Consider the following 24,287-nt stretch of genomic DNA (forward strand, 5'->3'; position numbering starts at 1 on the left):
TTCCTAGCTCTGTGGACACAGCATTCTGCCAGGGGCTTTTAAAGTTAAGTTCCTGAGGCCCACAGATAATGACTTGATATGTCCCCAAGTGCGCTCTCCTGACTCCCAGCCCAGTTAGAATCTCCTCTGTTTTTAGTAAAACCAAGAATGTCCAAGAGGAGCAAAGAAAACAGACACTTCCTGCCGGGGTGTGAATCATCATTCCCATTACCTCACCCCCAGAGACAACACTGAAACCAACCAGAGCCCAAATCAGAACCCTTGTGACCCAGGAGAAGCAAAGCTAACAAGGTCACCCCTAAACACGTTCTGTGTGTTCCAAACTGCCAGTGAAGCAGGCTTGTGCCTGACTGTCACAGTTCCGACGTATGCGAATATGTCAAGGTGCCGGATGGCATGAGAATCCTGTAAGACACATATTTCCCACCGTGAACAGACTGTTAGATTAGTAACTTTCAATAACTGTGTGTTTTCATTTGATAAGCCAGGAGTTCTTTGCAAATTAACTTCTTCTCTTAACGCTTGTCTCTGATTTCTCCTTTTCAAAGTAAAAAATCCGTCAAACTTCATTTCATGCCCAAATAGAGGCAGATGTATTTCTAGCGATTTTCCTCTAATCCTGTCCCAAAGAGGAAAGACTCACAAGGCTACAAAGCCTCTGAGTCGCGGCAGGCTCTTCGCTGGCTTCTGTGTGTCACTCAGAGCCCCGTCCTTTCCCGCCCTTTCCCGTACTCGGCCTCACTCTCCCGTTCCCCTGCCGTCTCTCTGCTTCATGACTTTTTATGATCTGTTTCCCAGTGAGTAATAACCTTCATTATAGCCTCTCGTAGGATGATTCTAGTCTCTCCTGCAAACAGCTGCCAAAATAATATTCCTGGCCGTTACTCTCACTCTGTCATCACGTCCCTCAAAATTATCGCCGGGAGAAAGCAGTCCAAGCTTAGCCCCTCAGTAGCCAAGGCCTTGGGGATCAAGCTTGCTTTACAGTCCCAAGGAATGGGTCCTTCCCACAAAGGTCATCCTGAGGAATAAATGGTGAGGCCCGGGCTCGTTACTGTTGGCCTCCTCATCTCTTTGCATTTCTGATTCCATTTTCCTTCTATCCTTTCTCCTTAGCTCTGCCGTGGCTTTCCAAAGTGTGATCCAAAGCACTGCAGCACAGGTGTCGGTGTCATCTGGGAGCTGCTTTAAATTAAATGCAAGGACTCAGTTCCTGATGGACTAAACCAGAATCAGTAGGCCGGGGTTTCCTACGTTAACTGGCGTGCCAGATCCTTCTTACGTACACTAATATTTGAAAAACAGTATTCTCAGCCACAACATCTGCCAACATTGTTTTAAAACGATTGGATTTCTGGAAGTGAAGCTTTTAATTCATTATTTATGACAGAACTTGATCTTCAAAGCCCTTGTTTTGCTGGTCATGTTGACTTCTCAGGGCCATAAAAATACTTGTTAGTGGAAAAGTAGAACATGTGATTTGTTTCTAATTGGAAGCCTCTGATATGATTAGTATCCTGCCAGCAACGTACCTTAGGGTGAATGCTGCCCAATGTCACTGAACTGGTGCTGCTTCACTGTCCTCTACCCCACCACACTGCTTCCCACTTAGAGGACTGTGACACCCAGCTCCTGTCCAAGGACAAATTGTATTTTTGGGTTTCTCACACCAGAGAAACAATGCAATGTGTGTACATACAGTAAATTTACTTCACTTAAGAGTATGGTCTCAAGGTCCATCCGTTTATCTATAAATATCTGAAATTTATCCTTATTTATGGCTGAGTAGTACTCCATTATATAAAAAAAACCTATGTGTTATTATTCATTCATCAGTTGATGGACATTTAGGCTGTGTGTAAATAAGAATCAGAATATATACTAGATATTATGAAATTGGAAGAAAATGTTTGTTCGAGAAGGGGACCAAGGGAGGGGAGAGAGGAAAGGAAGGGAGAAGAAAAAAATGAGAAAAGAATTAAAAAACGGAAATAAAAGTTTTGTAAATAAGGAGGGGAGGAGAAGTCAAAGGGAGGGCGGGGTAGTGGGGAAAAGGGAGGAACTGGGAGAAGTCGTGTACAGGTACCAGGTCCCTACGATGAGAGTGATCGTTACGCATGTTTAAAATGTTCCAATGCAATTGTGTGCCTTTGAGTCTCAGGGGCAGACACTCTGGAGTATGGGGCTGAAATGGTAGCACCGGGTTCAGAAGATCCTGCTAACTCACGCACTTGGACTTCATCCTCTCCTGACTCCCCCTCACTTCTGGCTTCACATTCCTTGGATGGGTACGACTTCAGTTTCCATGTGGACCACAGTCTGCCCTTAGATTTAACTCATTACTCCTGATTCAACTTATTTTGGTTTTTATTCTCCCATTCTTCATTGTAATTACTCAATATTGGCTTTTTAAGTTTTCCTACGTTACCCAGTAATGTCTCAGGACATCTTCCCAACTCCACGCCTTATCTTCAGCCAACCTGCTACATGGACCAGACAATGACAAGCCTCAGTGTTACCACCCAGATGCCAAGACTTCTTGGAGAGAGCAGCCATCACCATGGTAACCATCACTGTGGTAACCATCAGCATGGTAACCGTCGCCATGTTGTTGGCAGCTCACTTCCTTGCCTCTCCCAATATTGGCACCATTGGTTCTGCCAGTCCATTGGCTTTGGCACTTTACTGTCAGAGCTCTAGTGTGCTCACTGCATTCCCAGTCCGACTTAGCGTCAGTCCACGCTCCATCCTTGACTCCTCTTCACACATCCTGAAGATCCCTGCTTCTTCCATCTCTCCTGCCTAGAAAAATGAACTCAATTTTCAGCCCCAGCAGCTGAACCTGGCTGGAAATGATCACACAGTGTGTTGACAGATTTAACTTTAGATTTACATCTGCAGTCACAGAGTCCAGCCTCAGCAGTGTCCCATTTCATTTTCAGAATCAATTCTCCCCTCTTCCAACCTCACACACCCCCTCCCTCAGGGCAGGAAGGCTTCATAATTCACAGAGAAAGCAGAAGCGGGGGAAGAACACAACCCTGTCTTCCCACCTTCTCACTTACCTGCCTGGCTGCATCAGCCACCCCTTCTCTGCTGCTCTCCTTACAGAGTGTAGGAAACAGACTCTCCTCCCATCTGAGATGGACTTCAGCCCTTCAGCACTTTCCTTCCTGCACTGATTCTGCTTGCTTTTGGCTTCCTTCCTCTTTCCAGGACCATTACTATCAGCCTATGCACATCCCATAATATGTCACATCTTAATAAAAAACGTCCTTGCTGGGATCTGTGCTCACCTTCACCTGTCATCCCACTTCAGCCAAACTCCTCTACAAACTTATTTTCTGTGTCCACTCACCTGTCTTGGTCTCTCTTCAGGGGACAATAAACAGGTTTTTCCCTCACCACCCACAGAGACTGCCCTTGCCAAAATGGGTCCTCGCCACAGTCTCCTCTCTGCTGTGTTCAACGGTCCTTCTCTTTGCTCTTCTGACACCAATGTCCAGCAGTGTCCTGCGTGGGGACACCCACCCTCTGTCCCCTGTCACTCTCTGAATTGAAGTCCTGATCCTTGTACACTCCTGGTTCTTCACTGATGGCATGGTGGCCCTAGGAGGGTGACAGCCCAGGCTCTGAAGTCACATTATCTTTGCTCTCACTCTTCTGTCGAGATTTTAGGGGCTCACTGTGTGTCTGTGTATGGCCTTCAGATCTTCCACCTCTGCCCTTGACTGGAACTCACTTTCTTCTCCAGAGACACCTGAGACCTTTCTGACCACTTGAAATCCAGAGCAGCTCTCTCTCGCTTTCCCTGCTGTCTGTCCATCCTCATCGTCGCTCTTCTAAACTGCCCCACAGCACTTTCATGCCTGAGAGGCGCAGCTGGTCCTCCCGACAGCACACTCAGCCCAGTCAGGATGTTTCTTTGGGCCCCAGAAAGATGCCTGGAACATAGCCCTTCCTCAGTAAATAAAGGAACGACGGATGAATGAATAACAGGCGTGCACGCACAGTGAAGGCTGTGGCAGGGTTCAGGAGCGTCCCGCCTGCCTTCATGTTAAAGGGCAGAGAACACAGTGCCCTCTCTATAGCTTGCTTCCCCTTCCTTACAAGATGATTGAATATACAGCAAACATTTGAATGTAGAACAACTTATTAGTGTAAAAGACAGGATGCCATGAAAGTAGTCCACTTTGTTCTCGCCACTTTCTGAAGCAGCTCCTGAAATCCTCTTTCATGAGAGTTTTTACAAGATGTAATTTTTAAAAAATGTGCTGGGTGCTGCTGTCATGTGCCATCTAACAGAAAGGCAGGCTTAAAAATATTGCAGTTTGTTTGGTTTTGGTTGTGGCTCTCCCTCTAATACAGAAAAGATAGATATACATGCATAGGCTTATACATGCCTAGAACTTCTCCTAAAGAGTTTACAAGGCCTAATTTTATTACATGGGATGGTATGAACAGCTACTTTGAAGAAAATGAGACATTATGGTAGCTATTGCTGATTTTCTATCATCTTGTTGTGAAGCCCAGTAACACTTTTATTCTTTGTTTTGATTAGTTTTAGTCAGTTTGTATTATTTAATTTCAATATATCTGATGTATGGACAGTTATTTTGAAGAGAACAAGAGAAATTATGGTAGCCATTGTTGATTTTCCTATGACTGGTTTTAAAGGCCTATAATGCTTTCATTCTGTTGCTTTGATCAGTTTTATACTATTTTATCTTGTCTGAATTCATTGTGTGAGAAGATTTGGACAACTATTTTGAAGAAAACAGGAGACATTATGGAAGTAACTATTGATTTCCTATTGTACTGTTTTGAAATCCTGTGTTGCTTGCATTGCTTTATTCTGATGGGCTTTATTCTGTTCTGTTTTGTTTTATTCTATTCTCTTTAAAATAAGAAAAAAAAAATATTGTGGTATGTCCTTTCTCCCCTTATCCACTGGATCTGGCATCTTGCCACTTCTGGGTCTTCCCTAGAGTCAAAATGATCGTGAAAGGTAAATGTTTTGAATCAGTTCAGGAAATTGATGTGGCCCTGATAGCACAAGCATAGACACTCATGAAAGGAGTTCCAGAACTGCTTTAGAAAGTGACAGGAACAATGGGGTAAGTGAGTTTAAAGAGAGCAGTGATACTTTGTGGCTAGATGTGGGGAGTCATGGCGACTTGCTATGTGTTTTACTATAATGAACTTTTGTAAATCTAGACATTCACTGTGTTTTTCAATCATATCTCACATCTCTAGGTTCTGACATAAGGCAATGAGAAAAGAGCTCCATCGATATTAATTGTGTGAATAAATGAATGATTGCATTTAAGAGGCTCCACTGGTCATGACTTCCAACTGTTTTGAAGCAGTGACAAGATTGCGAAGCTCTGTATCTGTATAAGTGTTCTAACCAATGAGAATCTTTTCTCAGGAAAAATAAGGCACTTGACATCAGGACTGCCTCGTATGCTAGGAAAGAGAGACCCAATGGTGAGGATGATCTTTTTGTCCTGACCCCCTCTTACCCACCTACCACTAGCTTGTCCAGCTTTAGATACATTTGCACATCCTGCCTTAATTTGATTAACACCAGATGCTATTATCTGAGGAAATCTAAATTGCCTCTTCCTGTGCTAATGAACTACTGTACCAAGTGCGTGGGGATTTGAGAACAAGATAGATTTATTAATGAGTGCCTAATTAAAGGGACAGTTACAGAGTTCTTGGAAGGCTGGGGGGAGATGTTTCTATTTCTTAGAAAGATTGACACTTTTTATCACAAAATGAAAATGCCTTACATCCAGTATAAATTTAAAGTGTCACAGTTTAGAAGTGGAATGAAGAGTTAAGTTTAATTAAATTCGAAAGGATGTGACACCACCTCCTGGCTGAAGGTGGGGACTGGGGCGCGTAGCTCCCTGTCATCTGGCCTCCCCCACATCCAGGCTTGCTGCTGTATTCTGCAGTGAGTGCCGCCCTACTTGCCCAGCATGGAGGCAGTCTTCCACACAGACACCGAAGCCAACACCTGCAGCTCCGTCTGTGGCGGTGGACACCAAGACCTCTCCTTACCTTCTGTACCCAGAGCCTACCATACTGCAGGAACCACCATTTATTATTTGATTTGATAAAATCAAATAAAAAATGTAGGTGATACTGCGGGGGGAAAGGAACCCTCTTAAGTTGTTGGTGGAAATGTAAACTATTACAACTACTGTGAAAATCAGTGTGGAGAGCCCTCACAACACTGAAAATAGAAATTTTATTGGACTCAGCTATTCCCATCTTGACATCTTCCCAAAAGAATTAAAAGAATCACAGAACAGTGATACATTCATACCCATGTTTATAGCAGGACAATTTATAAGAGCTTCATTTTGCAAGAGGCCTATTTGTCTGTAACTAATGAATGGATAGAGAAAATGTGATATTTACACAGTGGAGTACTGCACTGCCATAAATAAATTACTGTGGCTTGTGTCTAGAGGTCTCCCCAAAGCCTCATGCTTTGTGGAGCTGGCTGGATCTGGGGTGTGTGATGTTGGGAGTAAGGGGGTGCAGTACTAAAGTAGTCTACCGTTTGGAGCTAAAATACTTCTGTATGTGGCCGCATGGATTTAGCGAAGACAGAAGGCCCACACTCAGTACATAGTGCACCACGCAAAGGCTCGCAACCTGGACGGAATAAAAGGGAAAGGCAAGTCTGCTGCTTGCTGCCTCCTGCTTGCATGGCCAGGTACTGTTTGTCTTACGCCACCCTGGCCTGGAGCCAGCCAGTTAGGGCCCGAAGCTTCTGCAAACCGTGATCTGAAACACACCTCTCTTCCTTTATCTCTGAGTGTTGTCTATTTTGTCTCAGAAACAAGAAAGCAACTAAGACAGAAGGATAAACTTGAGTCATTTGTAGAAAAATGGATGCACCTAGAGGCCTAATGTTGAATGAAATAATTCAGACACACAAGCTTGACTATCACATAATTTCTTTTATACAAGAAATTTAAATTATAAAGAGCAAAATAAAAGATAGATAATAGGAAATAGAAAAAGAAATCTTTCTCAAATAGGAAGAAGAACAAGGGATGGAGGGAGGGCAAAAGAAAGGGGAAGATAAAAGAAATTAAGATGTATTATATATGTACCCACTCCATATAAGCAACGTAAACACTGGGAACTGCAAATATGCACTAAAAAATCAATAAATAAATGATAAATAAACATTCACTGATTGATACTTGTGAAGTTCAAATCTAGAATGTCCCCCAAAGCCTAACTTCATAAAGTCTGGGTTTCCAAGTGATACTACTGGGTGGGCCATGGTGGCATCTTTAAGAGGCAGAGCCTATGGGATGTCCTTATGCCACGGGTGTCCCCTGGAGGAGACAGAATGACCCTGGTCTTTTCTTCTTCCTCTCTCTTTCTCTTGGCAATGGGAGATGTGGTTTAGCCCTGCAGATGATCCACCCATGTTGTGTGGCCTTACCGTAGGACCAAAATAATAGAACTATAGATTCTGGACTAAAATCTCCAAAACTACAAGCCAGATAAAAAGTTTTCCTTTTTAAGTTAAGAATTTCAAGTATTTTGTTATAGTATTGGAAAGCTAGTCACCCAATACTTAATACCCCCGCTCCCCATTGCGCTCCTTAGCATGAGAACAGTGCAGGTAGCAGTGGTAAGCTACTCCTGGGTCGTAGTTATGCTCAGGCTTTGAAAGACATGAATATAAATGAGGATGTACGTAAATGAGGATCAATAGCTTGGCTTGCTAATGCACACTGATCTAACCATCATTAAATATCTATTCGTTAGTGCTTTCTCTGGTGAATGGAGAGTGACCCACTAGACAGCAGCAGGAAGCTGGGGCCCTTTGTGGGAGAAGAGGAGACCTGCTTGGGGTATGGCACTGGGATGCGTGTGGAACTCAGTGAGACTCTGCTGCTGCAGGCTGTCTGGCAGCCACAACCTGGTCCGCCAGAATCTGTGAGCATCTCCATGTGTGGTGATGACAGCAGTGTCCCTGGGGAGCCCACTGCGGTGACCTTTGTGAGCCCGCAGACTTTCTTTCTTCTTTCTTTCTTTCTTTCTTTCTTTCTTTATTCATTTATTATTTTTTGCAAAGAGGCAGGAGGGCCACTTCCTCAGCTTCTTACAGGAAAACTAAGGTTACACAGGCTTGATTCCACCACGATCATAGCATTTGTTACAGCGATGCAAACCAGAAATCTAGCAGAAAACTTACTGTGAGTGTGCATCAGTCTGTGGATGTTCTACAGAAATGATAATGAGGTTAAAGGGCAATTACTTCTAAGTAGACAATTCATTTATTCTTTTTACATATTCTCTTCTTTCCCTCTCCTCTCCCTCCCTCTCTCTTTTCCTTCCCTTCCCTTCCCTTCCCTTCCCTTCCCTTCCCTTCCCTTCCCTTCCCTGCCCTGCCCTGCCCTGCCCTGCCCTGCCCTGCCCTTCCCTGCCCTTCCCTGCCCTGCCCTGCCCTGCCCTTGCTTTTCTATTTCAATCTCTCTCCCCACCTCCTGGGGAATTGAACCCAAGACTATACTGAGCTACATACCCAGTGCTTATTTATTTGTGTGTGTGTGTTTTTTTTAAGATATATTTTGAAACAGGATCTTGCTAAGTTACTACATTGCCCTGGTTGGGCTGGACCTTGAGTCTTTCCTGCCTCAGCCTCTCACAGTGTAGGAAATACAGGTGTGCACAATCACAGATGATCTTGAATATCCCAGGTAACTTCAATTAAGAGTAAGATGGATTTTACATTTTCTTTGCACCCATAGCCATGGAAGGAATAAATAGGCCAGGAATGAGAGGCAGCTCTTTATTTTTAACTATCCAAGGATACTCTTTAGTGGCAGCTTGCTCACAGAAGCTCTGGAGTTAAATGTCTCTGGAAACATTTCCTCATTCTCTAGAACATCATGCCAGGATTTCTCAGAGAATGTTGTGACTTGAATGGCAATTTTTGTAACAGATCCACGGAACAGGAGAGACGTGTTTCCCAGCCATGTAAACGAGAACGGTCTTACTCATTTATATAATGGAGAGTAGTCTGTTTCATGACATTTCTCCCAGTTGGTCTACTATGCATCATTTTATAAAATAGTGAGACACTGCGAAACCATCAACTCTTTCATGCACAACCCAGTGGTGGTTTAAAGTTGATCTCCTCTTGGTTAAAAGTCATAGCCGCCTTTGTGTGGTACCACACTGAGAAAGTTTACAATCCGAAGATGTCATTTGACTGCTGGGCTTGCAAGTAGAAAGCATCACCTCAGAATTTGTGGTTTTGGGAGCAGGAGTGAGAACCCAACCCGGCTGGAGAGAGACATGGAGAATCCACATCAGCGACTGATCAGTTCTGAGGTAGGTCTGTGGGCCCTTGAGACAGTTCCTCAGGTCTTGCCTGACATCAGGTAAGAGTCAGGCTCTGGTGTGGGTGCAGATACGTGGCTGAGAGCAGAACCCACAGGCTCTGCTTCCTGGTAGGAGATGGCATGACCAAGTGCAGGTATGGGCTGCAGATTTAGGTCCAACCTCATCTCAGCTACTCCCAAACTCAGCTAATAAGAAAGAGACACTGTGGGCCAGTTTGCTGATAACCTGGGGGTTCTCAGGGCCAAGGCTACTGGGGAGAGGACTTGACATGCAGGGTTCAGATCTGGGCTACAGGAAGTGACAAAAACTGAACCTGAGTTGGGATGCAACCAGACTAAGCCAACAAAAGCACTGGTTAGGAAGGAAAAATAAGTGGAAGGCAGAGACAGTGCTCTGAAGGGAAGTCAAGATGAACTTGGAAGTCCTGTTTGATGGGCAGGAAGAAGAACCTGAAGGTAGTCCCTGAAGCACTTAGAAGTCACTGTGATGCACCTCTCAGGTACTAAACACCTACTGTGCATCAGGTCAACACATTTTCAGAGCTAGATCTGATTCTTAGAACATTCTGTCAAAAAGCTACCATCCCAGGTTCTCACATTAAGTAATTAAAAATAGGAAAAAGGTAGCTTGCCTGTTTAGAAAGGGAATGATGGGTGAGAGCGAGCAAGGTCATCCATACTCTTCCTTCCTTTAGGTGTTCGAACCTTGGGGACTTGGGCCTGGCCTGGCACTGAAGGGAATCCTGTGCTCCTCACAGAGCTCTGGGAGGTATAGCAGGAGATGTGAACACAGTCTCCTCCTGTGTGGTCTATCATTAGACAAAAGCATTTTTTAAAAGCCAAAATGCTGAAATCTGGACCCTGGATAGAAGTGACCAATGGTAGGGCAAAAAAAAAAAAAAAAAAAAAAAAAAAAAAAAAAAAATTAAAAAGATGAAGTGTTCATATCTTTACTTCATGTTTCTTCCTCACCGAATTTATGCAGTTTGATGGCTTGTGATGTGATGTGGGAGATTCTACCTTTTCAGCAGATAAACACTCACTGATATGTGTGGAAACCATAGACTGGCTTTCAACCTCAACTGTTCCACCAATTGCCATTTTCCTTAATAGGAAAATCACTTTCTCTCTCTAAGTCTCTCTTTTGCAAAAGTGGGACTTGAGAGGTTCTATTCTTGGCAAACTTTGAGTCTAGGATTTCTTTACAAGGACCCCAAATAAATCATGAGAGATTTACATTTCTTAAGGAGACTCAACAGGTTAGTGAAAATACCATGATTTGCATCAAAGAGATGTCACATGTCCCTATGTCACTAAGTGAAGATGCTGTTGGATAGCAGCCCGAAACACTAAACTTCTGGAGAACCATCCAGTATGTTCTCAAAGTCTCCCTAGGCATAGCTGGCTGCATCCCCAACTTCTATCATACAAACAGGAACCCCACAATAGCTGCTCTCAAAGGGATGCTTGACAGAGTCCATCTTTTCTGATACCAGACTGAACCCGGTCTCATCAATGCTTAAGAGTGTGTAGATGGAAACTTTATGTAAGTTGTCCCTTCTCATTTGTCAGCCTCAGATAGATGACTGAGTCCAAACGTGGAGCAGATTGCGTTGTCCACAGTGGCAGGAAACTGTTCTTTGACATGCGCTGAACATCTCATCAGAACTTTGTCACTGCTGTGCTAACAAGAAACATTCAAGAAATGGCTCTTGGCATCAGCCTGGTGTTGTAAATGCTGTTCTGGAATGGATAAGTATAAGCAGTAAGCAGAGCAAGTTCTAACAGACTCAAAGGAGCAAAAAACTAGTAACACGCTGCAGAGCCCAGACACAGATGGTGTGACCTGAAGCACAGACGGAAAGCAAGGAAATTCCTACAAAAGACAATAAACAGGAGTGTCTTCACCTGTGTTCCCCCCACTCCACTGTAGCTGGCAGAGAGAAGAGGCCTCAAGAACTAAATAGAAACACTCTGGTAGGGAAGTGAAGGAACAAAGGACGGAATCCAGGCTCCTCAAATCTCACCTCACTGTGGCTCAAGAACAAAGCCACCTGTCCACACAAAGGACAGTGACCTGTGTTGCTTCTGCTCAGTTGGAGAGGGTGTTTCATGGAGTGGAACTCACATTCAACATTCACAAGAGATGAGAGTGGGAATGAGTGCACGGTAACACAGAAACTATGTCCTCTGTGGATGGATGGACCCTTTGCGATGTCACATTCTGAGTCATACTTCTATTATCTCAGACTGGCTAGAATCTTAATGGCTTGAGTAGAGGAAGATTGTGGTGGGGGATAGGTTTATGACTGCAATTTGGGTCATTAAAAAAACATTGTCACAAATGTTCAGCCTAATCATTTTGCCTGAATCGATTAATCATGTAGACAGGATACATTTACTGAACCACTGAACTTGCTCGAGATAGAGTCGGTGCCCACACCTTTGAAGTTTTATAGTCTCCTGAGGAGGCAGATAAAAGACAAGCTTTATTTTTAAAGGCCCAATTCATTGTGGCTGTGCTACACACACAAAAATGCCATGCTTCTATCACACACACACACACACACACACACACACACACACACACACATACACACACGCACACATATGCACACACATATGCAACACAGCCTCCATTTGCACAGGGATTTTTTGTCTCAGTGCTTTTTCAACCATTTCTCCAAATGATGTCAACTTGAGCTTTGGGTTCTAAAAGTATTTTGGTTTTCCACAGTGTGCCTTCCCAGGATAGGATTATTTTAAGCCCATTACTGAAAATTACTAAATGAATGATTCACCTGGCTGGAGGCATAATCTTTGCATATTCTAGATTCTTCCTGGAGCATAGGAGACTGTGGGTAAGTCCAAATGGCTAAACCAAGACAAACCAAGCCAGTGTTCTCCAGAGAAACAAAGGCAATAGGGCGTGTGTGTGTGTGTGTGTGTGTGTGTGTGTGTGTAAACATAGATATTGTGCATTGCATGGTGACATTTCAGTCAAACACAGATCATGCAAACAATGCTAATCCCACAAGATTATAATGGACCTGAAAATTCCTACCATCTCATTCTTTTTACTAAATACCTATGTGTCTTTTTTATGGAGAAATTTTCGCCAATGTTGCAGTCGTTTCTGTTAGCTGATTGTTGGAAACAATGTTGAATTGTGAAAAGAAATCAAACTTTTTTCATCTATAAAAATAATCCTTATTACTGAATTTCAGTTGTTTACAGTGTTCAGTACAGTGACATGCTGTGCAGGTTTGTAGCTCTGGGGCAAAATGCTGCACCTTGCAGCCCAAGTATAGCAGGTTGAACCATCTACTTCTAGGTTTCCAAAAGTCCCCTGTGATGTTTACACAATGACAAGATCACGTAAAGACACATTTCTTACAACAGTACCCTTTGTTAAGCAGACTCTAAGTTCTAGAGAGACAGAGACACAGAGACAGACACAGACAGATAGAAATGGGAAATAGGATAGACATTATGGAACTCGCAATTGTGATATGGAAGCCAATATTTCCAAAATTTTCAGGGTGGGCTATCCAGAAAAAAATCTGCCTTAGAATCCAATGGCTGTCTGCTGTGTGAATTCCTTCTTGCTAGAGTTGATCAGTCTTTATCTTATTAAGATCTTCAATGACTACACAATGGTCACTCACATGACACAAGGCAATCTGCCTTGCTTAAAATCAATTGTTATACATGCTAATCTTATCCCAAATCACCATTCCCAAAACACCTAGAGTAATGTTTGATAAATACTTGGGCACACTGGTCTAGCTAAAGTGACACATAAAATGATCATGAAATGCAAATATCACACCTGTCTGCACTAAGCTCCAATGCTGTGGGAAGGAGGAAAAATAGGACTTTCTACACTGTTTGAAAAGTTCTTGGTGGAGACATCCATCTTCTTGGAGTAACCTTAGATAATGAGTGTAAACAGGATGAAAGGGTGGATACGAAGACTTCAGAGGAGATGATTACAGGAACTTGCTTTCCAGGGTCTCTGAAATCAATACTACCTGACCCTGAAACTGAGAAGGGATCTTGATTGTATAAATTGGAGACAAACCCCAACCCCAGGACAGGGCTGGCTGCCTGAGGCTGTGGAGGCTCCTTGATTGTTCCCTACCAAACATCTTCATTCTCAGGAACTTTCAGAAGCTTTTTTGAGTATAAGAATAAATAGTGGTGCAGTACTTGTACATCTGCTACCACTAATTTGTGAGCGATTATAGCACTTCATAGAGTGTATTTTAATTTTGCGTTGACAAATTTCATAACATATACAAGTGAGTTAATTCTTCAAGGCCCAAACAGCCTGCATCCTAGAAGCACAGCTCTGGTCTCCACAGCTGCTGTGTGATGGGATTCAAGGGTCCCTTTTAAACAAGAGCATGAAAAGGGGGGAAGACGTCTACTCACATTATTCATGGACAAATACATACTCGATCCATTTCCATTTCTTTCAGGACCATCGCTAGAAGCTTTCTTCTCTTTCCTCCTCCTCCTCAGCCCCACTCCCACCAGCTACAGCAGTGCAATTAATACTGAATTTCCAAGCACTTTGTGGGTCACTTTCTGTTTCTGACCTTTTGGCAGCAGGGGAATTCTCCTTTATTTGATTCTACAAAACAAGCACCCTCCATTCCAGCTTGCCAACTACAGGGACTCTTGCAAATGGGTATATTTCCTCAGACCCACACAATAGGTTTAATTGCACGGGTTTACCATGTAAGCGGAGGTCATCTGATGCCTAGTTGTTTTATACCATGAAAGTGCACATTAATTATTTAAGAGATGGACTGATAATTATTGTAAGCCTTAAGTAATTACTGATAATTTTGGGAAGGGTTAGAAAAACTGAGAGCCTAGCAAATTCAGGTTTTAGTCATTAGTAAGATCATAATTACATTTAAATTGCAAAATGAAAATTATACAATTTATCTCCCAATAATGCATAAACATTACAGTGATTGTAGGTTTTAATGGACTATAAAAACTAGAGCAGGAATGGGCAGTTAGGGGGCAATTTCAGTCCCTTGCTATTATTTTATATTTTAACTGCTTCTGATACGGAATTGCCCTGTTCAGCCTTCCTTGGGTTTTCAGTACCATTTATATTCAGCACAAAAGCAATGAACTCTTTGAATGAAAGGAATAGACTGATGCTGAAGTGTAGCTTTATGGTAAACCTTGGACAAAAGGAGAAAATTTGCAGCAGGGCAAAGGAAAGAAAGAAATTCTTGTAGAAGTTAAAAGAAGACTTAAGAATATGTTCATACATGTATCAATTTTTGAGTGGCACTATCATGCCTATTTTATAGATGAGGAAATTAACACTCAGCAAGGGGATGGGACCTGTTTGTAGAGACATTGCCAGAACTGGAATCCAGCGTCTTCTGCTTTGTAGCTGGCTGTTGCCACTGCGTCATGCTCTCCATATTCTGGGTTGTGAAAGCCATTCAGTACCATGGAAGGGATTATGCAGGTTTGCAGACAAATACAGCCATGTGACACATGCCCATGTCATTATGGCTTTTTCACAGGAAACCACCAGCTTGAAGCTTTTTTTGTCTTCCAACTGGCCAATGTGCCTACACAATGAAGTTTGAACACCTTGTCTCTGAAGCACCTCCTGGAGGAACAATTGTCATCCCTCGCTTTGTTCCAATTGGCCTGGTGTCTTCACTGTAACTCAGATTCATAAACAACAAACCATAATAAAATGCAATGTTGTCTTAACTGGAATGAGAAAGTGTTCCGGTTTGCATATCTTTGGCAGACAGTAAGAGCTGAGGAAATGTTTATTAACTGAGCAGATTGATTAATCAATCATTTATGACTTGTCCACTATGTTCATTAACTTATGCTAGATGGAGTGCAGGTTATGAAGAAAAGCAACAGTATCTTTCTGCTCCAGGACTTTGCAATCCAGCAAAGAGGAACAAACAGCAGACGAAAGACGAAATGACAAGGCAAACAAATTTATCATCACTGAACAAATGACACTGCAGTTACAAAGTATTTGCTGAGATAAGTTATGACTTTTTTCTCTGTTGTAATGGCATGGGAGATGCCCAGACACCTATCTGCCTTGTTTAATCAGGCTCAGTGTTACCTCGATGCATGAAGATAAATATTGCCTGTTGTCATTATCTAATTATGGGATGATGCTAATAATAAATATTCACTGAATACCTAAGCTGTGCCAGAATCCCAGCTGGGAAATAGGGCACCAAAAACATCTCTACCCTGTGCACTGCTCAGAAAGGCATGTATGGGCAGTACCCGTGGAAAGCAAAGTAATGCGTGATGAGCTAGGAGAGCAGGACCAAAGGGTATTTTGTGGGGCCGTAAGAGAGCAATAATAATTCAAGTGCTGAATAAAAGAAATGCTTAAAAATATTTGGACTATGAGAAATATTCCAAAAGATGCAGCACATGCAACAGTCAGGGAAAACGGGTTGAAAGGAGCTCTTCCAAGAGTAACAGTATGAGTAAGAACGCAAGATGTGTTTAATTTGCACCACTGATCTTTTAGGTGCTGGAGCATTGAGAATCGCATAGCGGGCAACTTCTGTGGGTTGCTGGATGCTTGTTCCACTGATGGCTACATCCTAGATGAATTTGTTCTAACCTTGGTCCCAAGTTCAGTGCACAAGACCTTTTAGATGTATCTCCAGAAATATACTATGACTTTGTAGTGGTTCAAAATAAGAAGAGGTCCCCGTGGGCACTGCTGCTCTGCAAGATGATCTGTTTGCTCAACCATTTTAAACTCTGTCACCAACTACTTTGGATGTTCTTAGTTTGTTATTGTTACTCTCTTAGCCTCTTGAGCTCCTCTTGGTGGAACTTTGGGACTGGCTTTTCTGTCAGTGTCTTCCAGATTTGCCACCCAGGATGCACTTGCATCTGGTTCAAGGTCTAAAATTCTGAGAAAGTACACAGGCCAGCTTCGTATTCACCCATCTCATAAGAGTGAAGAATGAGGAGGATGAGATATGTGAAAATACAGAACTTGAAAAGCATGAATGTCACTTCTAAATACAACTTTGTTATCTCAGGGGCCTGAACTCAGCTCTAAACTCATGCTTGGAAACAGTGTTATTACTGGTAGTTTGTGCGATTAGGAGACTTCACTGCTTCTAGGAATCTGCTCCCACTTTCTGGAAGAATCAAGAAACATTCAAGAAAAAATTGAGTGAATTTTTCTCACATAATCATTCAGGGCTAAATAGTATTGAGCAGAGTAAAAAAATGGTCACATAATTTCTGCTCTTAGAAAATTTTAATAGGAGTTTAGAGATAAGATCAGACAAATACTTACACATAGTCTCATTAGTTTATAATGGTGGGATTCTGTCCCCATATACTTAATACTGAAAATATTGTAAGTTGAAAATTAATTTAATACACTTTACCTGTCAAACATTGCACCTTGGGCAATCTACTTTCCCCATGCTCAGAACACTTACACTAACATACAGTTAATTAAAATTATATAATACAAAGCCTCTTTTATAATGAAGCCCTGATAAATCTCATTCAATTCATTGCATACTGAAAGTAAAAAATGTCACCATCATTGTCATGGTTTCAATCTAACATGTTCCCATGAAGCTGCATGTGTTCCCAGATAGGACCTTTGGAATGTGATCGCACATGGAGGGCCTGTACTCATCAGTGGATTCATCCATGGTGAATTTAGGTGCCATGAAGTAGTGGGCTCTGGTTGGCAGTGGGGGGTCACTGGGGTGTGAGCCAGAAAGGTGTGTTCTCGATCCTGAGTCCTCCCTCCTCTCTATGCTTCCTGAGTGCCATGAGGTGAGCCATTTTCCTATATCAGCCCTTCCATCATGCTGCCTCTGCCTTCAAGGCAGCCAACCATGGACTGAATGGTGAGTTAAAATCTACCTCTTCCCCTTTAAGTGGTGGGTAGGTATCTTTTCCCAGAATTGGGAAAATAACTAATGCAGTCATAAAGTTCGAAAGTTTTGCATCAGATCATTGTAAATTAGAGACTGCATGGCTTTACTATGAGGCAGCGTATAATTGCCACAAAGAAGGAGTGGATATAAGAGAAGAGGACTGATCACATGGGCTGAAAACATCGGCTACCACTTTAATTAAAGCTTTGGCACCTCACCTCAGTCTTACTGGGCTGTTGTGGCTCAGTGATAGAACCCAAGGCCCTGGGTTAATCCCCAGCATCACATACAAATAAAGTTAAATAAATATTGAGATAAAATGCTTGTGCTTTGTGCTTAGCCATGTAATAATAGCTATGGGCAGAGGGCAGAAAGTGTATAAAAGCATGGAACTTTGAAGAACTTTCATGTCCCTTCTAAAACCATATATTTGAGCTTTAAGAAGGGACATTTGTGAGAATAAATGGGAGGGATGGAAGAGTAAAATAGGGAGCCTATATCATAGAAGAAAAGAAAAGTACAGATCAATAAAATAATATATGACTCAAACTACAAATCATGAAAAGCAGCTGGAAATGCTGGTCTGCCATATTGGTTGCTAACCTTCAAGTCTTCTCTTGGCCCTGGACGCAGTGTGCAGCGCCCTGGAAGATCTCAGGAAATGTGAATCATTGCATCAGTTCACCTGGCTTTTCACGTGCTCGCCACTGAATCAAATCATTGGGGATGAGATTAAGGAGACCTGTTAGAGAGAAATAAAGCTTCAGATTGTATCAGAAGTACCAAGCAGATAAACTGGGTAGGATAGAAATAGCAATATAAACCAGTCTCTTTGAAAGCATTTTACTTAAACAATATGGCTAATTTTTATTGTAAGAATGGATGAATATTAAATCTTGCAAGAAGCTGGATGACAGTGTTTCCTGGCTTCCACTATCATAAAAAAGAATGTCCTACTGGCCTCCTGACTCCACAAGGGCTGGTTCAGCAGACGCATCTCAGTGAATCTGAGCTTCCTAGTTTGTACATTAACTCACCTAACAGCCATGATCTAGTCCTCTAATCAACTATATCTGCAGTGGAGAATACAGAAGCTACTGACTCCGTGGAGACTTCAATTGTGCTTTTTTTTTTTTTTTTTTTTTTTTTTTGAGTATGACCATGAGCTCTTTTCCTTCCCTAGAACATCATACTTCCTTCAGCATGAGAACTGGAGAGGGCCTGGTGGAATTTCCAGACATTTTGCTACCTAACCCAACTTATCTCAAGAGAAAGCATCACTTGGATCATTTTCCAGTGACAAAGGCTTTTCAAGTGTCTCCTTGGTATGTTTCCGCTAATTTTCCTCAAGTTGAATGTGTCTGCATCTTGAACTGAAGAGTAGTTTTGTGTCTTGCACAAGATGTTTTCATTTACAGAAGAATGGTAACAAGCTCAAAATTGATATGCCGAGCTATCAAGAAGTAATGGCAAGTGGGCTCAGATAGGAATTTGATAGTAACAAATGATCTAGAAAGAGTGCCAGACAGCCGTTGCCAAATGCCTCCAACTGCTGATGGCTTGCAATGGGAATAGTTCCCATGCTAGGCAGAGGAAGGCAGGAGTTAAGTCTGAAATCACCTAAAGAGTGAGCCCTTCATTTATTTTCCAAGCAATTACTGCCTGTGCATGCATCCATGGAACATGAGACACACTTAATGACAATGTCTGGGGTCAATAACTAAACATTTATAGATCAGATCTATATGGATCAGAATTTTGCCTGCAAATATCTAAAATGCTTGTTTCACCGTCACAGAACTCACACTCTAGTTCAAGCTCTAATGCAAAGCTCAGATTTCATGCACACCTGAGTACCAACCGTATAGGCATAAGGGGAGGGGGATATAAGAATATACAGTTTGGAAAACCCAACTGTTACAAACAAGTGTGCTAGGAATTGGAGGTCACTCAGAGTCAGTACTAAGAAAGATGCAGTTCAGACTCATCACTGAACTGTGGAGGAGAGGTTCTAAAGACTGCTTCAGAGCTAGATGATTGAGACCCAATGTCTGAAGGAGAGTATAGACTCAGGTGTGGAAGAGACGCCTCTGTATCAGGAGCATCGGTAATATACATGGAAGGTCACACAGACTCATTCTCAATTAGGCGAGTTCTCTCCATTCAGCCAACCTGCAGGGATAGATCAGAATTGGGCACTGAAAAGACTCCCCGAGTCAAGCAGTCATGAACATCTCATTTTGAACCGGGAATGGTGGGGCACACCTGTAATCCCAGTGCTCTCGAGGCCAAAGTAAGAGAACTGCACATTCATGCCCATTCTGTACAACTTAGTGGCTCAGCAAGACCCTGTCTCAAAAAAAAAAAAAAAAAAAAAAATAGGATTGTGGATGTAGCTCAGCATGAAGACACAGGATTTAATCCCCAATACTGCAAGAAAAAGAAAAAGAAGGGGAAGAGCAAGAGGAAAAGGAAGAAGAAAAACTCATTTTGTTAGGCTAGCATTTAAAGCAGGCCTGAACCCTATTTAAAAGGACTGAGGCATGAAGCAAGGTACCTAGCCAGTACAGAGTGAGAGCCAAGACAGAAGCCAGTGCTCAGGCCTGCTGATGCAGCGCTATGAGAGGAGCTGTGGCTTTCAGATTGCGCAGGTGTCTGGGACTCACTTCCTCCTAGCACCAGGCCCACGTGACTTTGCCACAAAGTCCTAATGAACACTGAGCCTCAGGCTGCTAAGAGACTGTCTCCATCACACATGGTTATTCCCTGGCCCCTTGAGGAGTCCTCAGGACAGCAGGAATTGGAGTGCTGGGAATACCAAAGCAGACCGATGCTCTTAGGTGGATCCCATCAAAGAGACATTTCTAATTATATACAGAAGATTGAGTAGAGCAGATGGAGACCCTTCTGGTCTAACCAGTAAAACTTCTCCTCAAAAGTATCCTCATTTGTCAGAAAGACTGCAGATGGATTCTTGGATAGGGAGTTTCATAACCCATAATGTCATGTTCAAATTCATGATCCTTTTAAGAAATGATCCATTCCATGTATCAACATGCCTACTATATTTAATTTCATTAAACTAGCTTATTTAACTGTAAATGTAACACATGCTCATAATAGAATGTATAGAAATAAGTTCATTGACTTAGCAGTATTCCATTAGGGCATGACATCCTTGAAATTATAAATAACTAAAATGGATGAATAAAGCATGACCTTAAAGATGCCATCATACTGTTTTCCTGGGTTTTTGGTGGTATTTGGTCATCAGCTTGTGAATGTGCAGCTTTCCATTAACAAAACCAGAAGACAAGGGTGCCAAGAAGACATAACAGAGCGTGACCCCAAACCCTGGTCCTTTTTATTCTTACATACATTTTCATACTTCCGTTTGAGCATAGATTGTCTGGTGCATTTGAAAATTTACTTCAAAGGAAAAAAATAAAATCTTGCTGCAAAAGAAATTGAGATGCTTTCCAATTTCCAACTTCAATAAAATGCTTCTCGGTGCATCTCTGAAAGTCACTCTGGACAGGAAATTGACAGCAGTTTTTCATTTCCAAGGTGGCAAGGGAGGGGACCATGCGCAAAGCACTGAGATAGGGCCAGTGTAGCCCAGAGACAGGGAGAAGCTGGTCCTGTCGCAGTAGGCACTGAGATGGCCAAAGCTCCACGTGCAAAGATGGCATGCATATCTGGAGCTGCAATGGCGGAGCAGGTGTGTGGCTTCCAGGAGTGTAGGAAGCAGGGTGCTTTCCATCTGTGAACAGCAGGGGGATTTAAACTCAGTCCACCTCTGCTTATTGCCTTGGTTTGTGTTCCCACTGCCCCCTCATGAGCCCATTGTCCTGGGAAACTCTAATCTTTCTGAGACCTTACAAGAAAGTGAATCCGAACAAGGAATAGCAGAATTGGGTTTGACTATTAGTTATATGAAGATGCTTCATTGAAACTAAGACAAAAGGACCAGGCCACAGTGAAACAGATCATGCTCAAGGCTAAATGCCCATTACACAGAGGAGAAATGTCAAATCCATAGGTTGGAAAGCGTGGTCACCTGGAAGGAAGCACAAAGTAGGGTGAATTGAGTGTTATGAGCCAAAAATTGCCCACCCCACTGCACTCTTAAGAGTCTCACTCCTTCTACATATATTTCCTCAAAATGGCTCCACGTAGCCTAATTCAATACTCCAAGAACAACTAACAATACTCCTACTTTGTTAAATTAAATTAAATTTCTATCAATCATGCTTCCAGCTTCTCATCCAGAATCTCTGCCAGATGCTTCCTTCATCTCCACTTCCACACAAGCCCATCTGTGTACTCTACAGTCTACGACATCAACAGTTTACTTTACCACCTATCCAGGTCATACGCAATAGGAAATGTAAAGGACAGGAAATCTTAGAGGCTGAGCCAGGAAGAATGCAAACTGAAGCCTACCTGGGCAAACTGATGTCTTAGCAAGACTTTGTCTCCAAATAAAAATAATAAGGCTACAGCTCAATGGAATACCCAGTACAGAAGGAAAAAGGCAAAAAAAAATTCATGTTTGACCTGGGCCACCCACCTTTTCTGTATCTACCTGACCCTTTCTGCATGTCTGTTTTCGCATAAGCACAGTGACATACTGAACTTCTAAAACCCCTATAAAATCTCCCCCATCATGGCATCGTAGGCCAGAAACCTTAGAAATTTTTGACCCCTCTCTTTTTCATATGCGATCATGTATTTTATGGAGTCTTACTGGTTTTAGCTTCAAAAGCTATCCAGAATCCAACCATCCTGCCCTATTTACACTGTTGACTGTGATGCAGAAGCTCCCTGCTCTCAGGGGCTACAGCTACGGTTCCCTAATTCAGCTGCCTACTGCTCCCCTAACTGTGATACACTGTTCTTAACACAGCACCCTGAGAGGACTGATAGGACGTTGTCAGATAAATATGCATGCATCTCTATGCCTCTGGCCCTAATCGTCACTGGCTCCCCTGAACTTTTCACCTCACCTGCAAAGTCTCTACAAACTGGAACCATGTCTTCCCAGCCTCAGGTTTCGAGAGTTCATCTCTTCCCGTGCTCCAACTACCCTGGCCTCCTCTCTACCCACCAAATACCGTGGGCTTGTCCCTCTGGCAGGCTCTCTGTGTTGGCTGTCATTGTGCTTAGAAATATTTGCATGACCACTTGTGTGAGGGGGCTGGATGACACTGGCAGGAAAGGTGTGTCAGAGCAAGCTTCTCAATCACATGCAAGGAAGCAAAGAGAGGACTGATGGGATCTCACATTCCTTTTTGAGAGCATGTTCCCAATGACCTGAGGGCCTCCCATCAAACCTCCCATCTCTCAGTGACCCACACCACCTTCCAATAACACCTCTGTGGGGATCAAGCATTTATCATACAGGCCAATGGGGGACACCCATCTAGTATTCAATTAGTATTTGTTAAATGAATAAATGGCCCATAGATGGTGTTGCTCACTTCCCTCTCCCAGTAACCATTCCACTTTTCCTTGCCTTTTCCCCAGCACTCAGCTGATGGAAAGCCCTTAGGCAATCATGATGACCTGAGTCTGTACTCTGAGCCTTTGAATATATGGTGTGGCTGTCCATAGAGATGTCTGTGGTTTTTCATTAACCCCATCACAGATCAGAGTGGTCCAGTTGTCCCAGAGGCTCCCTGAGTATTATTTGTAGATATCCTGAATCTCAGGGTGTAAAAGCATCAGAGTACCCCCTTGTAATTCAGCCGTTCATCACAGCCAATAGGATAACCATACCTCTATCAGTGACATGGACAATACCAACTGTCTGAGTGGTGAGTGGTGGTGTCAGCTCTCAAATCTGCCTCATCTCCTATGAAAATCAGAATCACAAAGACCGGGAATAAAACACCATTGGGATCAATAGGAAAATTCATGTCACTGCTCCCTCCTTTGGTAATGCATTCCTCCGTGTGTCCCAGCGATGTGGACACAGACTATGCCCCGGACCCTGGGACACAGCTGCCTGACAGGTAGTACCCAGTCTTGGCAGTGTTGTCTTCCAGCTGGCACTGTAATTGAGCCATCAGGGAGCCAACCTGCCGGTCTGCACAGTCAGATGCTTCTGGCTGATAAGATCCGTGATAAGAGTGGCTCACATGGGCCTCAGCTCATCGCCTTTCTTCTCAGCCTGGGGAGTACATTCTTTGGTCAGAAGCAGTGTTGTATGAGACAGTGAATAATGTATTCAGTACTTGACAGATGACGTGCTGGCAGAGGCCCGACAGGCCAGGAAGCTGAAACAAAATCAAATCCAGAATAGAGCTCTGTTCCAACAAGGACAAATGGCAGAGCCCTCTATAACAGGAAAGGGCCGTTTTAATCAACTGGCCACCAGGTAGCTGAGTAGCCTTCCTGAATAAAGGTTATCAAATCAGTTGCCTCTCATGTCCAAGGCTAGTCACTGACAGAATAACGGTCAACCTAAAGCAACAGCCGGTGACATGAGACTTTGGTGAGAGGGTGGGCATACGGCTGAGCACCTTCTGGAGCTCCACTTGTCTTTGCATAGGTCCTTGTACGTTTGCAGAGAAGAGTGACTGATGCAGTAGAAAAGGTCAGTCTGTCTACTGGGTAGAGTTTCCTTGATAGGAATGGTTACACTGGATACAAATATTCTTACTAATCAACACTAAGGTTTTATCTCACACAATTCTGCACCATAGGATCTTGTCACCAACAACCCGGCCTTGTTCCTGCCAAGTCTCTGTCCTCTACAGCCGCACGAGGTTACAGTCGTGGAACTCTTCACTTTCTTTGCCTGACCTATAAGAGCAGAAGCCTTCCCACAGAGATTACATCCGTGAACGTCATTCTAAGTGATCACAGGCAGGAACATACTTTGTGGGAGGAGGGAGATTCCAAGAAGTGATAGGATTCCTGAAGAGTACGCATGTAGAAATCA

This window comes from Cavia porcellus, unplaced genomic scaffold (assembly GCF_034190915.1).
Source record: "Cavia porcellus strain 051 isolate PalLab524CR breed Dunkin Hartley unplaced genomic scaffold, mCavPor4.1 scaffold_23, whole genome shotgun sequence".
Taxonomy (NCBI): Eukaryota; Metazoa; Chordata; class Mammalia; order Rodentia; family Caviidae; genus Cavia; species Cavia porcellus.